The sequence below is a fragment of the Euprymna scolopes genome, chromosome 10, assembly GCF_053919585.1.
Source record: "Euprymna scolopes isolate OS-2025 chromosome 10, ASM5391958v1, whole genome shotgun sequence".
Taxonomy (NCBI): Eukaryota; Metazoa; Mollusca; class Cephalopoda; order Sepiida; family Sepiolidae; genus Euprymna; species Euprymna scolopes.
Window position 1 is genome coordinate 88,064,060 of NC_136491.1, and position 21,294 is coordinate 88,085,353.

Here is a 21,294-nt window from a genome sequence, read left to right on the forward strand (position 1 = left end):
CTTTTGCAGAAATGAAAAAAAGAATGTTGGCAGACCATGGATACACACACGCAGACGTGTATATATATATATATATATATATATATATATATATATATATATATATATATATATATAGTTCGGATGTGTCTAACTGATGAGCCCAAATGAGGTCGAAACTCGAGTCTTGGACTTCCGGTTCTTTGACTGCCATGGCTCTTGTGATCTGCGACGTTGTTTGGCTGTGGAATTTATTTCATATATATATATATATATATATATATATATATATATATATATATATATATATATATATATATATATATATATATATAGAAAGAGAGAGAGAGAGAGAGATAAAGAGAGAGAGGGAGAGATGTTATTAAAAAGCATAAATCGTTTTTTTTTTGTCTTTTTTGTATTACTCTTGTGACATTGCGAGTGAGATCCATGTGTTTTCTTTTTTTCCATTGCGACTGTTATACACTGAGACTTTCAATCATCATCAGGTTGGTTATGCGTACATAGAGATTCGAATAAAAATATACGTAAAATACTAGAAGCGATGTACATGAAGATGAAACAAGTGATTATATAATATCACGTACATACAGCAATAATATTGTACAATATCATGGGTTTGTAAATATCTATAAGTATTCGTGAGGTATAAAATCTGTAAATTTAGATTGAGATTATTATACATACAACTATTCAACACTTGATTAAAATAAAAATTATAAATTAAAGACACTCAACGTCATATTAAAAACGTTAATTAACACTTATATAATTTGTATATTCGTCTTAGTTAATTTTTAATTTTAGTTTTTTATTAGTCCATGTGCATTTCGCGTTAATACACATGTGGCCTCACCAGCTTTGAAGGCTACACTTTCGGTTTCGATTCCGGCTGACGTCATCGAAATGCTGTTTCTTTTACTATAAAATCACGACTCTATAATAATATAAGACTTTCAGCCCGGCGTTGCCGGGTGTTTGGAGGTGTATGTTGAGCCAAAAAAAACAAAAAAAAAGACGTCATTTTTTTTTTAAATTTAACCCCTATCATGCCCCCTTAAAATTACTGTTTTGGGCTCAAAGCCAGTTATTAAGTTATATCACTGTCCCAGGAACCTATATCTAAAATTTTAAGTGCTTAGATCCCAAATTTTCGGAGGAGTTTGGTAGAGTTCTAATAAATATATACCTCCCTGTCCTTCTTCAAATGTTCAAACACTGCCCCTCCGAATCTAAAAGTCGCAGAGCGACGATAGGGGACTCAGATGAGTAAATTTTTTGCGAACTATTATCTTATGTGTCTGTAGCTGATGAAACCAGTTTTAAAGGGGTCAACAATGGATCAAAAATTGGTTTAAATGTTTTAAAAAATCGTTATATTCTTTGTACGTTTATCTTATTTCATTTTTAATTTTGGAATGTAAGGTTGCTGCAGTGGTTGGTGTCGTCACCAGCTTTCAATGCTGCAGTGTCAGTTTCTATTCTAGCAGATGGCAACAGAATACATTTTTTACCTTTAAAAATAAGTCACAACTCTTTATTATCTACACGATATCTGGACGGATTAAAATATCATATGCAAGCGTATTTAACGCCCATATGCCAGTTTATATATATATATACATATATATATATATATATATATATATATATATATATATATATATACTTCATTTACTCACATAAATTAATATACGAAAGTATAAATGCATGCGTAAAATTTAATTATTTATTCAATAGTGCTCAATACGTAGGTAGAGCTAGTCAGTATGTTATAAAATATATATGGCGATTAATCTACACTGAATATTCCGCATTTCATCCACTCTAGAAGTCTTAAGGCTTATTTGTAAGCCTGAAGGCTCCTAGTGTGGATGAAATGCGGAATATTCAGTGTAGCTTAATCGACATATATATTTTATAACTTACTATGTGCACACACACACACACACACACACATATATATATATATATATATATATATATATATATATATATATACATATATATATATATATATATATATATATATATAATCCTGTCGGGAATCATCAGTGCAGGAAGTCACGACTACTGCTGATAGAGAGATTCGAACATGGCCACGAACCTATGTCATACTCCATTTGCAAGAAACATACCTCTCGGCCGGCGAAATCTGTTGCGAGTACTGCTCACTTTATTTGATTTGTTTTGCTGCAATTTGTGTTGTATAGAGATTAGTTACTGTTCAAAATAGTAGTCTTCTTACAGATCACCGCATATATATTATCGTTAAATTTGGAAACACTAAGGCATTTCGGAATTACAGAAGATGTGAAAAACGACATGGAACTATTAGCAATGATCGCATGTAATCACGTAACGTTATATGCATAGATGCACATATAAGCTGACGGTATAATATATCAATGTCCAGATAATATGTTTATATTAAACCTGCTCCTATTAAATTATTGGGAGATATACAATCTATCCTACGCACATTGATCCCCTCCACTCTCTCCTTTCTCTTCGTTTTCATATTGTTACACACTTGTTTTTTTTTTCTAAAAATGACAGGCCAATTTCCTCATGTCACAATTCCAAAATATTGTTGTCGATATATGCGTTTATATTGACAACCTCCGGAACGATATCTATTTATTATTTTACTTGTTAAATTATAAATACATAAAAATAGCGTTTCAAATAGTTAATGCTTTATATTTTTGATTAATGTTTTCGATTTATCTTTTATTATCATGCAACTTGTTTACGTCATCTTATTTAATTTTAATATTCCTCCTGCACGAATTACAATAATTTTTCTTGGGCGTAAGTACTCTTTTAAAAAAATTCAAATACTTTTCTCTATTGGACTTATAGTTGTACAATGTTTGTTTTTTAAGAAAGACTCTTTACCACCGATGCGATTTTTTTTTTATTTTTAAAATTAGAATTGATAATCTGCATAAGACTATTTGTTCCTCCCTTGTTTATTTAGTATGATCCTCTTTGTAAACGGTAAAATAAAATATTTGAAGATAAAATTGCCTCCAAACATGCAAAAAAAGGCAAGATTTCTGCTTTAAACAAAAACAATCTGGCAACCATGCACTATAATATTAGATTTATTTCGCTTTTGTTTAGTCTTGTCTACAAATATCAGTATAATAATTAGGGCTTTAACAACAGCAGCCTATTTTCATTGCTTGGACTCTCGAGTATATATTAGACACAGCTAGACAGTTAATCAAGCAGGAACCACATCGCCCCATATAAAAGCATATAAGATATGAACAGATGCACACTCGAGAATCAAAACAATGAAAAGAATATGCTGTTGTCCAAACCCGAATTATAATGTACGTCATACTTGTAAACGTGTGTGAAAGAGGCTAGCAGTAATGTCCCCGTACAGAATTATTTCACTATTTAAAAAATGTGTAAAATTTTCAAACGAATGGAAGCATACCAAAAAACAGGGTGAAATATATTATGTGCCAAGAGATGCTGGACTTAGGTGTTTAATTTAACATTGTATCTTACATTGTGATTTTATGTTTTGGATTATGTAGTAGAGTATTTTGTGAGTATTGATTAGCACTTATTAATTTATTTAATTAATCAGTTCCATATATAAAATATAAAAATACAAAAAAATGTGCAAGCATCAACTATTCATTAACGTATCCATAAATGTTAATGAATTAATATTGATGCTTGTTAATTTTTTTGTTTGTTCAAAAACTAATTTCCTGCTAGAAAAATCATTCATTGATTATATATATATATATATATATATATATATATATATATATATACATATACATATATATATACACACATATGTATATATATATAAATTAAGTTGTTAAAATTAAATTCTGAAAATCAAAATATAGACACATATATTAGAGTTAAAAAATTATTGTTTGACAAAAGGAATATATAGAAGGGGTTATATTAATTTCCTTTATCCATGGATTTTCAATAATGGCTCATATCATCTGAGGAAATGAAATGCGGCTAGCAAAATGTTCAGCTGTGAAAAAGCACGTATTTTCTTTTCAGCACAAATATTGAAAATAGTTTTTTGGGTGGTTAATGATAGTTATATGGAAATAATTATAGGAAAAGGGAATTTCATACAGCCTGGGCAGTCAATCATCGGACGGAGTAAAATATCCTCCGGGGGATTATTTCCAAGTAGGCAGGATATAGGTCCAGGGGAGGCAGTAATCCCATATAACAAAGATGTGTGGTTGTTCTTTATTGATATTCCGAAAAGTATACGGGGCGGTCGTATTCGTTGGTGTGTTGAATTCGTTTTGACATATTTAATCCAGATTATTTTTGGTGTTGGCACAGTATATCAGATATTGGATGGATATACCAATCCATTGCATATATTCCCATGGGTAATGGAATTACATATGCATGTCTATGGTGCAATGGACCTCGAAAATCAATGATCTAGGTAGCAAAATATTCCGAAAGATGCTTTTTAGAAGCGATGTGTTGGACAAATAGCTTCTATATATTCCTTTTGTCAAACAATAAATGCTTAACTATAATATATGTGTCTATATGTTGATTTTCAGAACTTAATTTTAACAATTCTTTTTATATATTGCTCTATTCTTAATTATTGAGCTTTTCATTTTTGGATAGGATCACGCTGAAAGTATTACCTCTAGTAATATATATCAGGATTTTTTATCGGATTTTATTCTGTGTCTTATCTCGCTCATATAGTATATATTACTCACGTAAGTTCAAAATATTCTTCTTCATAAGAACACTAGTCTGAATAACATAAACAAGCATGAAGAAGAATAGTTTGAACTTACGTGAGTGCATCATAGAGTTGTCTACAAGAAGCATTAATACAAGTAATAAATGCCCTAAGTGCGGTTCAACTTTTGAGTACCACTTTGCTGACTCTGGCGTAGCGAGTCACAGCTGACCTAAAATATGTCGATCCATGTACGGTCGAGGTGAAGCCAAAGGAAATCATTATGGAAGTCTTACCCACTCCTCATGTGCAAATCAATTATCGGGACTGGGCGTAACGACGAAAGGCCAAGCTATATGTATAGTAGCTGGTTCTCTTCTCGACATTACTAATTTAATCCCCAATTTTATGAATAAACGCTATTTCGAATAACTTGCCTGTCTACCGCTTATATCTGACGAACCGAGATGCAGTTATCACGTTACTTAAACTAAAGAGATAGTTTTAAAGTCAGAAGGGATACAATATTAGTATTATCGGAGTCAGCAAGACACCGCCGAAACGTGAAGAATGTTTAATAGCAAGAATAATATTTGTGAACATGATCTGTATTTTGAAAAATATAGAAAACTTTGAACTATTCCTCTCTATGCTGATGTTGCTTCGGTTATCTGAATATATACCTTGAACCGAACATCCTTCTAGAATTATATTACATAACCTTTTATAGAACCTCCGCAGGACACTATCACATCTGGAAATGAAATGAGTGACTTAAAAATACATTAATATCAATAATTCTTACGTATATTTCAAATCTATATAATAAGAATTATGTGCCAATTAGACATGTTCATATGTTTAAACAATTAAACGAAGTATGTCTATACTTTCTCTTTTTAATATTTAAATATTCATACGTTTCCTCGAAATATGATGGAATATTTAATACGTAGATTTTCCGAATAAAGTTATGCATGTTAATTTGGAGCATATTAACGTGAAATTACATTCAATGTAACCAAATCGTGTTACGTCATTTAGTCCCAACTTCACACATGAGTTATCACGTAAGTATATAGTTATTATTTCTATAACAATCACTGGACGTTGTGCAAGATCACGTGATAAGATAAGAAATCAAGGAATTGAATACGCATTGTTTCTTTAATGTCGGGTATTTTTTACGAACATTAATATTCTGTAAAAAGAAGCTTTATAATCTTGATATACTATCTCTGCAAATAAATACTATATTTAATTCTAGGAAAACAAATATACGTAAAAATCTGACCGTATCATCATCATCATCATCATCATCATCAATATATACGTGATTCTGTCTATTCAATTTCTTTCCGGTCAAAGTAAATATTGTTCACTTTAGAATATATTAGATTAATAAGAACCGTATGTGTTTTCTTTTTTAATTACACTGAATGCTGCCTTATATTTGATTAAATTAGAAGGCAATACAAGCTTATGGTTATTTATTATTTAACTGTTTGAAAACGTTGCCGGCTTTCAGTTAGAGGAGTGATTTTGAGCTAGAGAACTGCTAAATAATTTTTCTATTACGGAAAATGTTCGCAAATTCCAAGAAAAATAACAACAAAAATAACGTATTTTTAAATCCTACGTCACGTGTGGAACACACTTTTCCTATTATTACAATCTGTTAGAGATATGCAGAAGATGTTTACAGCTGGTTGTCCAAGTTGCTTCATACTCTGGAAAAGTGACAAATCACGCACAGATATTTTCATGCGAAATTTTATTTCCTGGATTCCTTAGAATATAAATTGATGGTCTTCGATTCTCTAGTTTACATTACGTGTCCATCGTTACCATCTTCTTATTTTACTTTTTCTCTTTTTTGTTTCCTCATACTTCCAGGCAATTTTACAGTTGCTCTTAAACTAACAAAGTGATTGCGCCTTTTAGTATTTCGAATATATCACAATTAACATACCTGTTAAATGACATTTTTTTCAATCCGTACTACGCTCAATTAAAAAAGCGCACATTCCTTGTCTGTCATCTTTGGTGCTTATATTGCAAACAGTTACGTCCTGAGTGAGAAGTCTATTTTTCAGCGTAATTGATTTGATCGTGCACTTGGACTATAAATTGACATGCAGATTACTGTTAGTCTTACTACACGTGAAATATTTAATTACTAGCAGTTCAGCCCGGCTTTGCCCGGGCCCTATATACTGTTCATTACTTCATGTGCATATTTATAAAACGCAATGTGACTGCCTGTGTGCCTTCAGTTTTCTCAAACTGTATCTCCGAGACGGAAAGGCGCAAAACGGCTCGAGGCCAATTAAATGATTGCATTTTATGTGGACCGAAAGGATCGAAACAGTTTTCAATTTTATAGCCATATATTAAAAGCTTTTATCGAAAAAAAATAATCTAATTTATAAAACGCCATGTTTGTCTGTCTGCACATAATCTTTTTAAAAATTTATCTCTTCGGGGACTGAAAAAAGCAGAGCTGTTAGAGGTGAATTAAATAAATACATTTTATGTGGACCAAATAGATCGTAGCAGTTTAGGATTTGAAAGCCATATTGTAAAGTTGAGGGGCCAACTATATTTAAAGTACCGACATGTATTTTTAATTTCATTTATAAAACACAATTTGGCTGTCTATACCCCTCCAGGTGTGTTAAACTGTATCACTTCCGGGACGGAAAGGCGCATAGCGGGTTGCTGCCAATTAAATGATTGCATTTTGTGTTGCCGGAAAATATCGAAGTAGTTTACTGTTTGAAAGCTACACATTAGGAAATGGAAAAGGCCATTTTTTTAAGAAGAGAAAATGAAAGAAATAACATAAATTCTAATATCAACCGTAACTACACATTTCACATGCTTAGTGATGTCTTACTTAATGGATGTTTGCCAATCGCAAAATGCCTGTGCTATTTCTAAAATTGATACGAAACCTGGCAGTATCTTGGATGAACTCTCTTCTGTGAGTACTGACATCATTCGGATACTCATTTATTACAAGCAACATCTTATTTTTTTTTCTTTGATTAGAAAACCAGTACAGTTTGCGAATGAATTTTCAATACAATATTACATATTTTAATCACGCTAAATAGAGTGGCACTATAAACGTCATCAGGTTTTAGTAAGAAAAAAATTAATCTAATCTATAAAATGTTATAAATCTGTTTCCAAATTTCAAACTATCTCTTTCGAAACTAAAAGTCGCAGAGCGGCTTCAGGACCTTCAAATGATTAGATTTCTTTGGATCCTTTTTTATAGGGCTTCAGCCGATTAAAATAGTTTTAAGGGGTCAAAATTGGGCCAAATAGAAAAAATCTATATACGTTCATTTTATTTTTTTTTAATTTTTAATCAGTCCACATGCGCGTTTCGTTGGTACATTGGGACGTCACCAGCTTAAATGCTACACTGTTGCTTTCGGTTTCGATTTTAGCTATACTTTTTTTTGCGCCCGCCCTATTAATAAATAAAATGAAACTGACAATACGGTACATTCACTAAGTTTAATCTCATTTATAACAATCAGTATGTCTACCTGTCTCCATTTTTAGTCGCGTGCAAGCGAGTCTATGTCACTCCGTCGGTCAGTCGGTCGGTCGGTCGATCTGTCGGTCGGTCGGCAGGTAACACTTTTGTGCTTGGATTTTTTGTTTAAGATCAAAGGTTTGTTGTTAATAGAGGCTGTTCTTAGCTTTTTAAGATTTTCTTGGCCTTTTGGGCAGGATCATAGTGCAGTATCTGTTCCGGCAGATACTGCAATCAAAGACCATATGTGGGGGCAACCTCACATATAAGACCTTCGTCAATGTAGGGGAAACCCTTCATACCAATTTTCACTATCCAGCTCCCTTACTCCCCGGGGGGGGTTGGTCCCCATTTCCCCTTCACTCCCCACATAAAAATCGGTCTTGTGCCTTATTTCCTCAGTAGAGGAGCAAATAAATACAGCTTTTCTTGGCCTTTTGGCCAATATCAAAGTGTAGTATATGTTCTTACTACATGATGTACTTATGTTTGTAACTTTGTGATATAAAGTGAGGGATCACTTTTCTGTATTAATTTAATGTAAAATAATCACCCACTTTACAACCAGTCAGTCTCAAAGCCATTCAAGTCTGTCTCCAGATCATTCAAGTTGTTTTTGAAGGATTCCAGTTATTTTTAAGCATTCAAGTCATACTTAAGATCATTCAATTCATCACTGTTAATTAAAGTCATTCTAAGTCATTTACTTTTTATTTATTTAAGTATTTCAGCCCATTTTTCGGTCGTTTTAGTTTATCTTTAAGAATTTAATGTCAATCGTACATTCACGCATTCATTCCTTACACGAGAGCACGCGACTAATGGCTATCGACTTGTTTGTAGCTGCATTAACTCGGAGACCCAATGTTGCAGAGTGGTAAAGCGAGTCAACTAATCGCATTATTGTGGGCCATTATAACAAATATAACGATCTTTATTATGATAATTGAACAATAAAAATCATTTTTTTTCTATTTTTAATTATTTGAGGTCATAAGAGAGCATTATAAAAGAAAAGTGAAAGACTCCACACACAGAAACTGTGTAGAAGAACTGACAAAGCAAATATATCTACGGCCTGCTAGAAACTAATCAGAAAAGCGAACTGCTCCCTAAAAATATTGGGTATTTTAGAATTCCTACACATAATGTGTTGTTCTTACGCGAGAAAGATATTTGCCATTCGACTTCCAAATTTTAAAGTCCAAGGCGGATAAAAATCAGCTACACACCGAACTCTTATCTGCAGAACGTGTACAGTTCAGGTACCATGCGAAAACACCTTTTCATATCCCGGACTTGTGCAACTTTGTCTCCCACTGGAATCTCATCTGTAATTGAACATGATTTTCAATTCAAAATCAAGTTACAAATAGTATCTTGAAGATGCAAGGAGACCGCCTCCATCCCCTGTATATATATATATATATATATATATATATATATATATATATATATATATATATATATATATATAGTTAAGGCTCTGTGCTCTGAGAATTGCAGTTATAATAAGCTCAGTAGGTCTTATTACCTAGAGCTATATATAGAATGTGTGGGAGATTTTCAGTTTTTTATACGAGGAAACATAAAGTGCATGTTTGTGTGTACGATCGTTTCGGAAACGGTGTAGTGTATTTATTCCATATATATATGCATGTTTCTTTACATTGATGTAACTCAACTTTTCACAATTTTTATGCTATCATATACTTATACTAAAACATACTTGTCTACTTACACTGTCATTTGTACAAGTCAGCAATTTACATAATTATACTATAAAACAGTTTTTTTTATTCAACTAATTAAAAATTCAATTAATTAACAGAAAACGAATAAATTAACTGAAATATTAAAAAAAAAAAACTAGGTAAAAATCAACGGATTTAACATAGTTATTTTCTCTCATATATAATATATAAGCGAAAAAAAATGTTTGAAAATGCCAAGATGGCTGATTCGGTATTTCAAAAAATTAAACACATAAACGAACATATAGCACCAAGGCTAATCAATTTTTTTTATTCCACACTTTTAATTGGGGATTTTCGCGTAAAACGCATCAGGAGATTTAAAAATAAAAAAGGAGATTCACGAATAAATCCTCAACTAATTGGCAGTCTTAATTTAAATATTACACAGTAATCAATTATAACAAACAATGGTGGTAAAATTATAGTGTAAAATTGTTCGACTAATTTTCATAAATTATCATCTTGCAAAGCTATGAATACGGGAGTATTTCAATTAAAACAAACACAATTTGAACGCCAAAATATATTTTTCTAAATATTACACACCATCTTAAATACCATTAGGACAGAAATTCATTGGGTATAAACTATGGCTTTGTATGGGCGTGCTATATCGTATGAGGTTCTTTCCAAATACACATCCTTCTATTTTCGTAAGCCCAAAATTTAAAGAGCAATAAAGATTAGTACTATCAGAACACGCTACCTTTTTATATTTCAGAATTATACATAGTAACCACTAACTTCAACGCACTTTTCCTCCCCAGTTTGTGTGTTCTGAAATCTCAACCAATCAATTTTGCCAAAAAGCGCGACACATAAAACAACACACACGCTATCGTATTAATGTATAGGTAAAGGTGTTAAAATATGCAAATTAGTTAGATATTTCTCCAATGAATGCAATTCCGCGTTCCATATAAAACAAATTGGATTTTCCTTTAATAAGTAAAATAAAAACAGGTTTTGAATATTAATATCAAACCACAAAAAAGAAATATATACATACATATATATATATACATATATATATACATATATATATATATAAGTTTTTTTTATTGATATATATATATATATATATATATATATAATATGTCTTCCAATTATGCTGATTGTCTTAATAACATTTTGAACCATCTTTGAACCTAGAAATTCTAATTCAGCAGTTCGTGTTACATGAAGAGTTGATACATAAACTGCCCTGCCTTGGATTTGCTAGCATAACAAAACCCAAAACTAATAAAATAAGCGGAAAATCCATATTCATGAAGAGAAAAGGCAAATGTGACTCTCCAGACAACGCACTAAATTGATTCATGAAAGAATCATATATGAAAGCTCGCATCAGAAGAAGAAATTTTATTTCCCATTTGGCCTTTCGTTCTCTACCTTCACCCTCATGAGAGTTATTGGCCAGTGACAACATATTGGATAAACCCCGAAACAGTTAACGGACAAGACACTTCATATTCATACGTTGCATATGCACGGAAAAAAAACTTTACGCATTTTAGAGCAATGTGCAAGAGAAGAAAATTAAGACTTTTCACAAGGGTCTCTATTCTTTGCAATCTACTAAAGTATAAGATGATGATAGGATGTAAGTTTCATTACCCATATGAAATAACACTAGTCGATCAATGTTCATGAAAAAGTTTAGGGATACGACGAAGTCTGTGTTAAACACGATTGCTTTATTTGACGTGCATAACTAAAAATAATTTGAATCATTCAGATTTTCGGAACAGTTTTAGTTTATTCAATTTGATTATTACAACGTTTCGCTCGACGTAACATCCGCCCTTCTTCAGCTGTATCTTGTTAGACTAAAAAAAAACCTTCTGTCAAATTAGTCAATGTTTATTGAGAATTCTGAATCCTGCAGATAATTCCAAACAGATCACTTTATTAAACGAATTTTGATAGAAGAAGCTCACTTCATCAATCACAATTATCTGAGTAATCCTCAATAGTATTTGAAGTATTAACTAAAGTCGGCATAGGACTTTTAAACGCTATTCGTTCCATGGCGTACACTTTTGCCCGGTTTTGGCTTAGGGAACGAATAAAGGGTTTGATTTTAAATAATTTTTTATTGTTTTTATTAATTGATATTTCACCCCCATAGGGCACTGCTCCATTTGGATGTAACAATATTTGCAGGAATAATATATATAGGAACCATAACAGCAATACATCTGTTTATATAACCCTTGAATTTCTCATGTCAATACACTCTGGGAAGCAAGGGCCGGGAAAAAATTCTAAAACCTTTAAAAAAAAAAATAAACTAATCAATTAGAATATCTATCGGTATCTAAAGATATCTACAGTGCAGGGTGAATTTTTTCTGCTATCGGGTTAATATGGAGAATGTGGTTAATCATTTTAATTATATAGCTATTTACGACTACTATTCTAACCATGCAGTTTTTAATAGAATGCACGCCGGTGTAATCCTTAAACTCATTTATTTGCCTTATTAGACTCGGAAATTTATATTTAATTATCAATTAAGATTTAATGTGTGTACTGTTTGCATTAAATGCATTTAAATCTTGAATATGTATTTTTAAGAAGTAATTATTAGTAATAATCTCATGTGATAAAGACTGAAACTTTCGATTTCATAATGATTTTCTCTTAAAACTGATATTACGTCACCTCTTTATTTTTTGCTGCATTATATATACATATATATACATATATATATATATATATATATATATATATATATATATATATACATCACCAGTTGTATACTTCAATATTAAACAAAAAATCTGCGAATTCATTGATTTAGTAACCTCGTTAAGTTCTGCTTGGCTTTATCCCCGCGTATATCTTCTTAATCCTTGTCAGGATATGGCAGTTGATCAAACAAAGCGAAGTTTAAGTTGAGTCGCAATGGTTTGAAGCAGAAAATCCCACAATTCCATTTTCTTTAAGTGATTTCCTGATCTTCATCCTCTTCGGATTACTAATAGCTTTAACTCATAAGTATGTAGCAGATATTACAGACCAAGATAAATAGCTCATAGTGCATTTCCAGGATATTAATATCGAGAAAGATTACACTTTCTTAATTGACGTAAATCGCTTTTCAATAATTTATACAATAATACTGGACACTGGATTTTAGTATGTCTAGGATTCTGTTTAATGTATTTAAGTGTAACTTTACCAGATATTGATTAGTAATAAAAAGTGTGCGTTACATGATTACTTTAAATCAATGTCTAGACTTAATCTAGATATCAGTAGTATATATTATAAAATTAAATAAGAAAAGAGGTTAATAAATCTTATTGTTAACTAGATGAATGTATAAATTACAGATTTTTTAAATTCATTTATATACACAGTCCCGTTTACGGCACTCGATATACGGCATAACTATGTTAGCACAGATTGCCATTAGATTAGAAGGGTAACAATCTGGGAATATATTATGCTGCATGTGCTTCCTACGTATTTTGACAGTGTTTTCGCGTGTTTTAAATCTAAATTTTCAATTGAAATCTAGTAGCGTAGACAAATGTGAGGGATGCCATGGTCTTACGTAAATATTGTTTAAAAATTACATGCTTGGCCTCCCCCATATGAGAGATATGTTTCCTTTCAAGAATAAGTGTACACTACATAGTCCACTTACAATGTTTTACGAAGAAAAGAAAACGCACATTAAAAATAGAAGAACGATTTGTTATGATTACAGTGATTTCATAGATTGTCTGTTATAACTGCAGATTCTGGATTAGTGACGGTTATACTAATTGTGAGTAAGCGTTTCTAAGTTCACTTAAGCAGCTATTGATAGTATTTGATTTCTACAATTATAATTATTTTATCTTATTTCTTTCATTCTCTAATAATTCTTATGCAACTCGATAAAGTTGTGTAAACATACTGGCTTCCTTATAAAAAACGCATCAAACATTGGTGTGATTTTTTTAATATATTCCCTTTGAAAAATTCAACGACGTCTTGGAAATTAAAATAAAAAAATGCCAACTTCTTTTTCAAATTTTACAAACATAAAACTCTTAATCAGTTTTGAAAACATATAAATAAGTGTGAGCGTAAGAAAGTTTACCAGAATAACAATAATCAAAACTTTTTTCACAAGTTATAAAATCTGATTTATCAAATAATATATGAACAGTTGTTGCGCAAATGTATAAAAGTGACAGAGTTCTTGTTTTTTTTAGCTAGCTGCAAGCCAATGTTACACTGTATTGGTAGTCCTATGTATATTAAGGCCATTCTGTCATATACCATATTCTCACTATTAAGCATGTCACCAAATATAGGATATATTTATATATATATATATATATATATATATATATATATATATATATATATATAACATAAATTGTATGTATGTGTGAGTGTGTGTGCATACATTTCCCTACAAAACTACTCAGTCAATTCTCAGTCTACAGACACAAGATTTGACATACGGGGTATTGAGATTTCGGACACATCTTTTTACTCTGTTTTCGGCCAGAAATTAGGCTGTCAAGGGGTTAAAGTTAAACGATTTCACCTTAAACTGGGTACTTTTCTACAGGATGGATCGCTTTTTTCGCCGATATTTTTAAAGTCATCATCTCCTTTCTATTCTCTAGCTTAATAAAAAAATGTCACTTCCGCTCTGGTCGTAACAGGAAAGACGTCAGGGGTTTTCGCCCCGTTCTTTTCCTCATTCGCGGGACGCGTTTGAGCCTGCCTTCCTACAACCACTTTTTTTTTTAGCTCAGCACACACATCCAAACACCGGGAACACCGGGCTGAAATGCTAGTATATATATATATATATATATATATATATATATATATATATATATATATATATATATATATATACACTTGTGCCCGATATTATTCATACCCCCCTTGAAAATTGAGTTTATTAGGTGTAACTTTGTAAGAATTTATAGTTTACGTCCATATTGATACATATTCTTAATAAACCTCTTCTGATCATTTTCGTCATTTTAAAATCTCGGGATACTTGTAATAAAAGAAATATACAGCTATTTATAAAATCTGCAATGTTCAAAAATAATCATACCCCCTTATTTTTTCAGTATTAATCGAGTTTCTGACTGTTTGTTTCTTGTTTCATTCTTATTTTGAATGCTTTTATACAACCTTTGATTAATTTCATTTCGTTCTTTGCATTTTTCAGAAATTAAAATGATATCAACTGAAAACCAATAAAAGAATAAAAATTATTAGAATGAGGAAGAAAAAAGAGCTTAGTAATGATCTTAGGACTAAAATTGTGAATTCACATAAGGATGGTTTAGGTTACAAGTCAATTTCCAAGAAATTTGAGGTCCCTACAGCAACAGTACAGAGCATCATCACAAAATTCCAGAGCCACCACACAACAAACAACTTGATTGGTAGAGGAGGGAAAAGGAAACTGTCTGCTAGAGCCACCAGGAATATTGTAAGAAGTGTTAATGAAAATCCGACCACTACTACTAAGGACATTTTAGAAAATCTGGAGTCTTCTGGCATAAAAATATCAAGGCAAACATTGCAAAGGACTCTCCATGAAAATGGTCTGAAAGGAAGAAGACCAAGAAGGACTCCATTGCACACCGGAAAACACCTTGCAGCACGTCTAAAGTTTTCTAGGACCCATGTGAATTCTCCAGAGTCCGTTTTCTCAAGTATTTTGTGGACTGACGAAACAAAAATTGAATTGTTTGGCCATATGGATGCTTCTTACGTTTGGAGGAAGAAAGGAGAAGCTTACAACCCAAAGAACACCATACCCACGGTGAAAGATGGTGGTGGTAGCCTAATGTTTTGGGGTTCCTTTTCGGCTAGTGGTCCAGGTAGTTTGGTCAAGATAGATGGAACCATGAAGAAGGAGCAATATTTGGAGATACTCCAGAAAAACCTTCGACAGGATGCGGAGAAGCTCCATTTAGGACCAAACTGGGTCCTTCAACAGGATAATGATTCAAAACATACTGCCAAAATAGTCAAGAAATGGTTTGAGGATAATCAAATTAATGTTTTGGAATGGCCTAGCCAGAGTCCCGACCTGAACCCTATCGAAAACCTCTGGCACATATTGAAAACTGAGGTTAAAAAGCGGAAACCTAGAAATTTGAGGGATTTGGAGAACTACTGCATTGAAGAATGGTATAAAATCAGTGTTGATGCTTGTAAAAACCTTGTTGATAAATATCCAAAACGGTTACAGGTAGTTATTAAGAATGAAGGGCATGCTATTGACTATTAGTAAGAGAGGTATGAGTAATTTTGAACTAGTGCCAATATTGTTTTTCTTTATATAATGTTTTAAACTTGCATAATTTATTTATTTGTTGAGTTTAAATAAAATGCTTATGCTTGATTTATTGTTTGAAATCCCTTTAATATTGTCTACCTTCTGGTTTGAGCAATATTCTTATAGAAATCTCAAAGATCCGAGGGGTATGAATAATATCGGGCACAAGTGTATATATATATATATACATGTGTATATATATTCGCACACACACAGATATATATATATATATATATATATATATATAAAGTTAGAAACAGTACATAGGGCCTAAACAAAGGCAGGCTGCACTGCTAGTTTACTATAAACAAGTTTTTAACCTTAAGGGATATTTTCTAGGGAGTTATCAGCATTTGTTTGGTAGATATATTGGGCTTATTCTTCGAATGTCGCAATATATATCTACGGCATGAATGCGTTGTAAATATACGGCATCATTTTTTTAACGTACTGAGACAGGCTCGAGGTGCAGTAAACTGCAAACTAAATGCACCCAACGGGATCCGAGAAAAGAGGGGGGCGAACGACAGGCATAGAAAAAAGACCAGTTGTGAAAAAGAGAAAAAATAATAAGAAAAAAAGGCAGATATGGCTAGAATGGTGTGTGCGAGGGATATTTCTTTTGGTCAAGAGAGCTGTAAACGCTAATTGACCATGACAGCCCGGAGTGAAAAGAAGCGTACCAATGAAATTCCAATTTACAAAGCGACCATTGTTGACTGCCCCCTGGGGCGTGGGTGGCCTCTATTGGAAAAACGCGTGGCCTTTGTGGAATGGGATTTGGTTCATTTTTATGATCCTTCAAAAGTAATTGAACGGGACCATTCTGGTTTTAATGGCCCGTCAAATTATATTAGGCACACGCCGGATGAAATATTCCACACGATTGCCAACAGAAGAAGAAGAAACATCCCCTTTTTGGGGCATAGGCAGCCTGGTGAAGATTTGAGTGACAGCGGTTCCGGCATCCTGATTGGCCAAAGGGCCGAATGAGAGAAAGAGAAGAAGATATAGCTCCCGCCCCCACAATATAAGCAGCGAGTTTTTAGAGACTGGGACACAGAGACCGACAGACACGGAGTGACATCTGCTCCCCTGAGCTCGAACGAGCGAAAAAGCACCTCGTCGATTGACCTGCCGACGTAGCCATTTAGTCTTTATCGAAAACGAAAGAACTTTGCAGTTAACAAATGGTCAATCCCTAACTTAATAGTTAAATATGAAACGACGATTGTAAACTTTTTATGAATAACAAGGAATTTTGAATCACACAAAAAAAAACAAGTGTCGACTTGTCTTTTTTTAGTTTGTTTGGTATGCTTGCAGAAACGCTCGACGAGTCTCTTTCAGGTACTGGCCGCTGACATTCTCATCAGAAGACACGAGGATCAACAATCGGGGAGCATCCACCACTAGACGACCCGCGGGTGACATAAGTGTTACAGTACTAGTTAACCTTAGATCAACGAACCAAAGCAACGTTTCATCTGATCAGTACGGAATGTGTAGTAACTTAAGACTACCAGCCTCTGTATATAGGTGAATGTGCCGACATCCCTGTAAAACCTACGGAAACATTATGTCGACATCTCCACTGAACCGAGATATACGTGCGACTGGAGACAGCTTGTGAATTAATATGTCCACGAAACTTCCTACTTCGGGAAAATACAGTTAAACTCGCTAGGCTTAATTATTTTTCATCATATTCATTTAATTTTTACAAATTTTATCTATATAAATAGCTTGATAATTTGAACAGTCAATGTTGTTCTTGATGGAATAAAATGTAATAGCTTGCTAATCTATATCTGGCTATATTATATAACAGCATACAAAATGTTTGACAATAATATTCCCTGTGATTTGATATGTTTAACAGTACACATTTATTCGATATTTTCAAATCTTTCGTCGTAACCTTCGAATATTTCTATTTTACTTGACAACGATTATAGCCAATTAAATCAAGTAGATTTGAAGTTGAACGTATCCTTCACGAACCTCATTAACAAACATTCTATGTCGACCAATGCTAGCATTCAGAACGTTTTATTGTAAAAGCATTAAGTAAAGCTTGGTGATAAAAAAATGAAACCCCAGCCTTAAGAAGGATTATTATGTTGAGTATATAATTAATTCGTGTAAGATGTTTTACGTAATTTTAAGTAGCTTTCGGTAATCATATTGTTGACCATGGGCATCAGTAAATGTGCATATTGATATTTACTAAGGATGCGTGAGTAAAATGATGTCTTTTTTTAATATTTAATTTGATTCGGATCATATGCCGTTTGTATACATTCAGTAAAATTTATAAAAAAGTTGTATTTATATTTTTATCCTGATTAATCACGTTGAAAGGTAAGTGATCATTTGACACGCAAACGTAAATGAGACTGTTACATAATAACAAGACTGTATATATTATATCGAAATTATGTGTTTGATTGATTGCTTGAGTGAAGAGTGTAAGTTTCAAATGGAATTAAGAAACGGCGCTACATTTTAGTCTGGTAATATTAACTCGATCCGAAGTCGTATCTGTTCTCCCGGATTAGAATTAAATGCGAATAATCATTATGATTCATGTATGGTCGGAACAATATAATTTATCTAAATGTGAATTCTATATATCTTACAGCTCAGGAATAATGTTTACTATGACAAACGCATATAACTAACGTAAAACATATTTTGTATCTTACGGTTAACCTTTTTTGTACCAATGTTCCTTAAATGGAACATAGTTTTCAACATACTATAGAAATTGTAATTTAGCTTTAAATTCAATTTTTATAAGTTATTTCTCTTAAAGTAGCTTCATTTTACTCCAGGTTTATGAAAACTTTTATAAATTATTCTTATAGTTAAAATAAATGGAATTTAAAATAGAGCTATAATCACTGTTTTTTCTGGATGAGAATTGGAAGGCCTGAAATAACCATAAAGCAACCTTAGAAAAGTGTTTGATCAAGAGGATATTCTTCAGCAGCAATCAAGGTTTGTATGTATGCTGTTAAAATATAATACACCTAACAAAAAATTTGATATGAGAAAAATAAAAAAAATGTACCATTTATAAAAAATTGGGAGGTTACTGCTCGAAAGGTAGCAACATATATCTTGTATTGTATTATAATACTGTACGTTTTATAAGGTATGCACTAAATATTTTAAAAATTATAGATATAAATTTTATATTTCTGACAATATTCATCTTTTTTTCATAGATGGATCCTCATAAATTTTATGGAAGAAAGACGACAAGAGTTTCTACACTTGCTGAAGCTCGTGAGGTAATTAAGCAATCATCAGATCCTGTATCCATTGTTGTGCTTCCTCCTACTGCAGGAGATGCAGCAGATCAAGAAAGTGATATCGAGGAAATTCCCGAAGACCCGGAAGTTGAGTATGAGCCGGCTGGAGAAATTGAAATGGAAGAAAATACGGAAAGCGAGTCTGATCACGAAATCCTGCCACTTCAAAAAAAAGGAAACAGAATAGTAACATTGTTTGGAAGATGAGTGCCAGATTTAGCAAGCCAATGCAAGTTGGAAATGCCGTTATAGATCAGAAGCTTGAAAAACTTGAAGGAATGACACCTTATGAAATTTGGAAGCTAATATTTTCTACCGAAATGTTCCAACATATAGATTTTCAAACTAACCTGTATGCTAATAGGGATAAAAACGTAGAAAAATTCATAATATTAGAACATGAAATGGAACAATGTTTGTTATATAGCGCCAGGACCCCTAGGTTGGGAACGGTCGTTGTTAGTTAGTTCCACGCTGCAACAAAAACCAAGTAGTCGTCTTTTATTGATCGTCTATGTTGTTTAGTTTTCTGGTTGTTATGGTAACGGCTAAGACGGCAGAGTTATTTCCCCCTTGACTGTGCATTTTTCTCTCTCGACTTTTCAGCTGTCAACCTCTTGTCAAAAAGAAACGATTCCGACTAAAAGAGATTTAACATGCATACAAAGGTCAGACTTAACTCAGCATACCAAATCAAGACGAAAGACACGCTGGCTTTTCATATGAAACTATATTTTGTTTTGAAATTATGTTCTCGTTTAACATAGAGATTTTGATAGTTCCAAATTTAACATTGTGGCTTACTGTTCATTTCAGTGATGGAGAGGGGTGTGTGGAAACGTTATGCTCTCGACAACGCACGTTTCCCATCGGCGGCTCTCTCTTCTCCTCTCTCTGTTCTGCTTCACTCTCTTCTTCTTCTTCTTCTTCTTCTTCTTCTTCTCTGCCTCTTCTATCTGTGCTGGACTCCAAAAATCACCTCTTATATTAGCATATGTTTTTCGCTTGTTTTTTTTCCACTCCACGCGATCTGTCGATCGCACTGCTCGATAATAAAACACGAGTCTGTTGGTCACGTTTTGACAATTTTTCGCCGCCTCTTGACCTAGAGCCATCGTGACCGATTTCTCTTCAGCTGACCGACTATTGACTTTATTGATACACGTGAATTCATCCCTCATGCTAACTTTATATACATTCCAAAGTTACACGGATGTCACGTTTCCTTGTTTTGTAAACAAAAAAATCGTCGTCCGATTTCTCTGTTTACGACGTAATCACTTTTTCGTTTCGACTGGTGGGCAATCGATTATTCGATGCCCATCTTTTAAATCTTTTATTATCTTGTTTTAAAGAAGTTTTTTTTTCTTTTCAGTTATGTATCGGATGGTTCCAGCCATCCATTACATAACATTTTTAGGGATCATCTTGTTATCAGGATATCATCTTGTACCACAAGAGAAGCTCTATTGGTCAACCTAGCCTGATTTTCGTGTAGAATTTTTTGCTAAAACTATGAGTAGAAACAGATATCTTGAAATAAAAAAGTAATCACACTTTGCTGATAATCTTAAGCTTACTGCAGTTAATAAAATTAGTAAAATTTCACCATTATATGATATGAT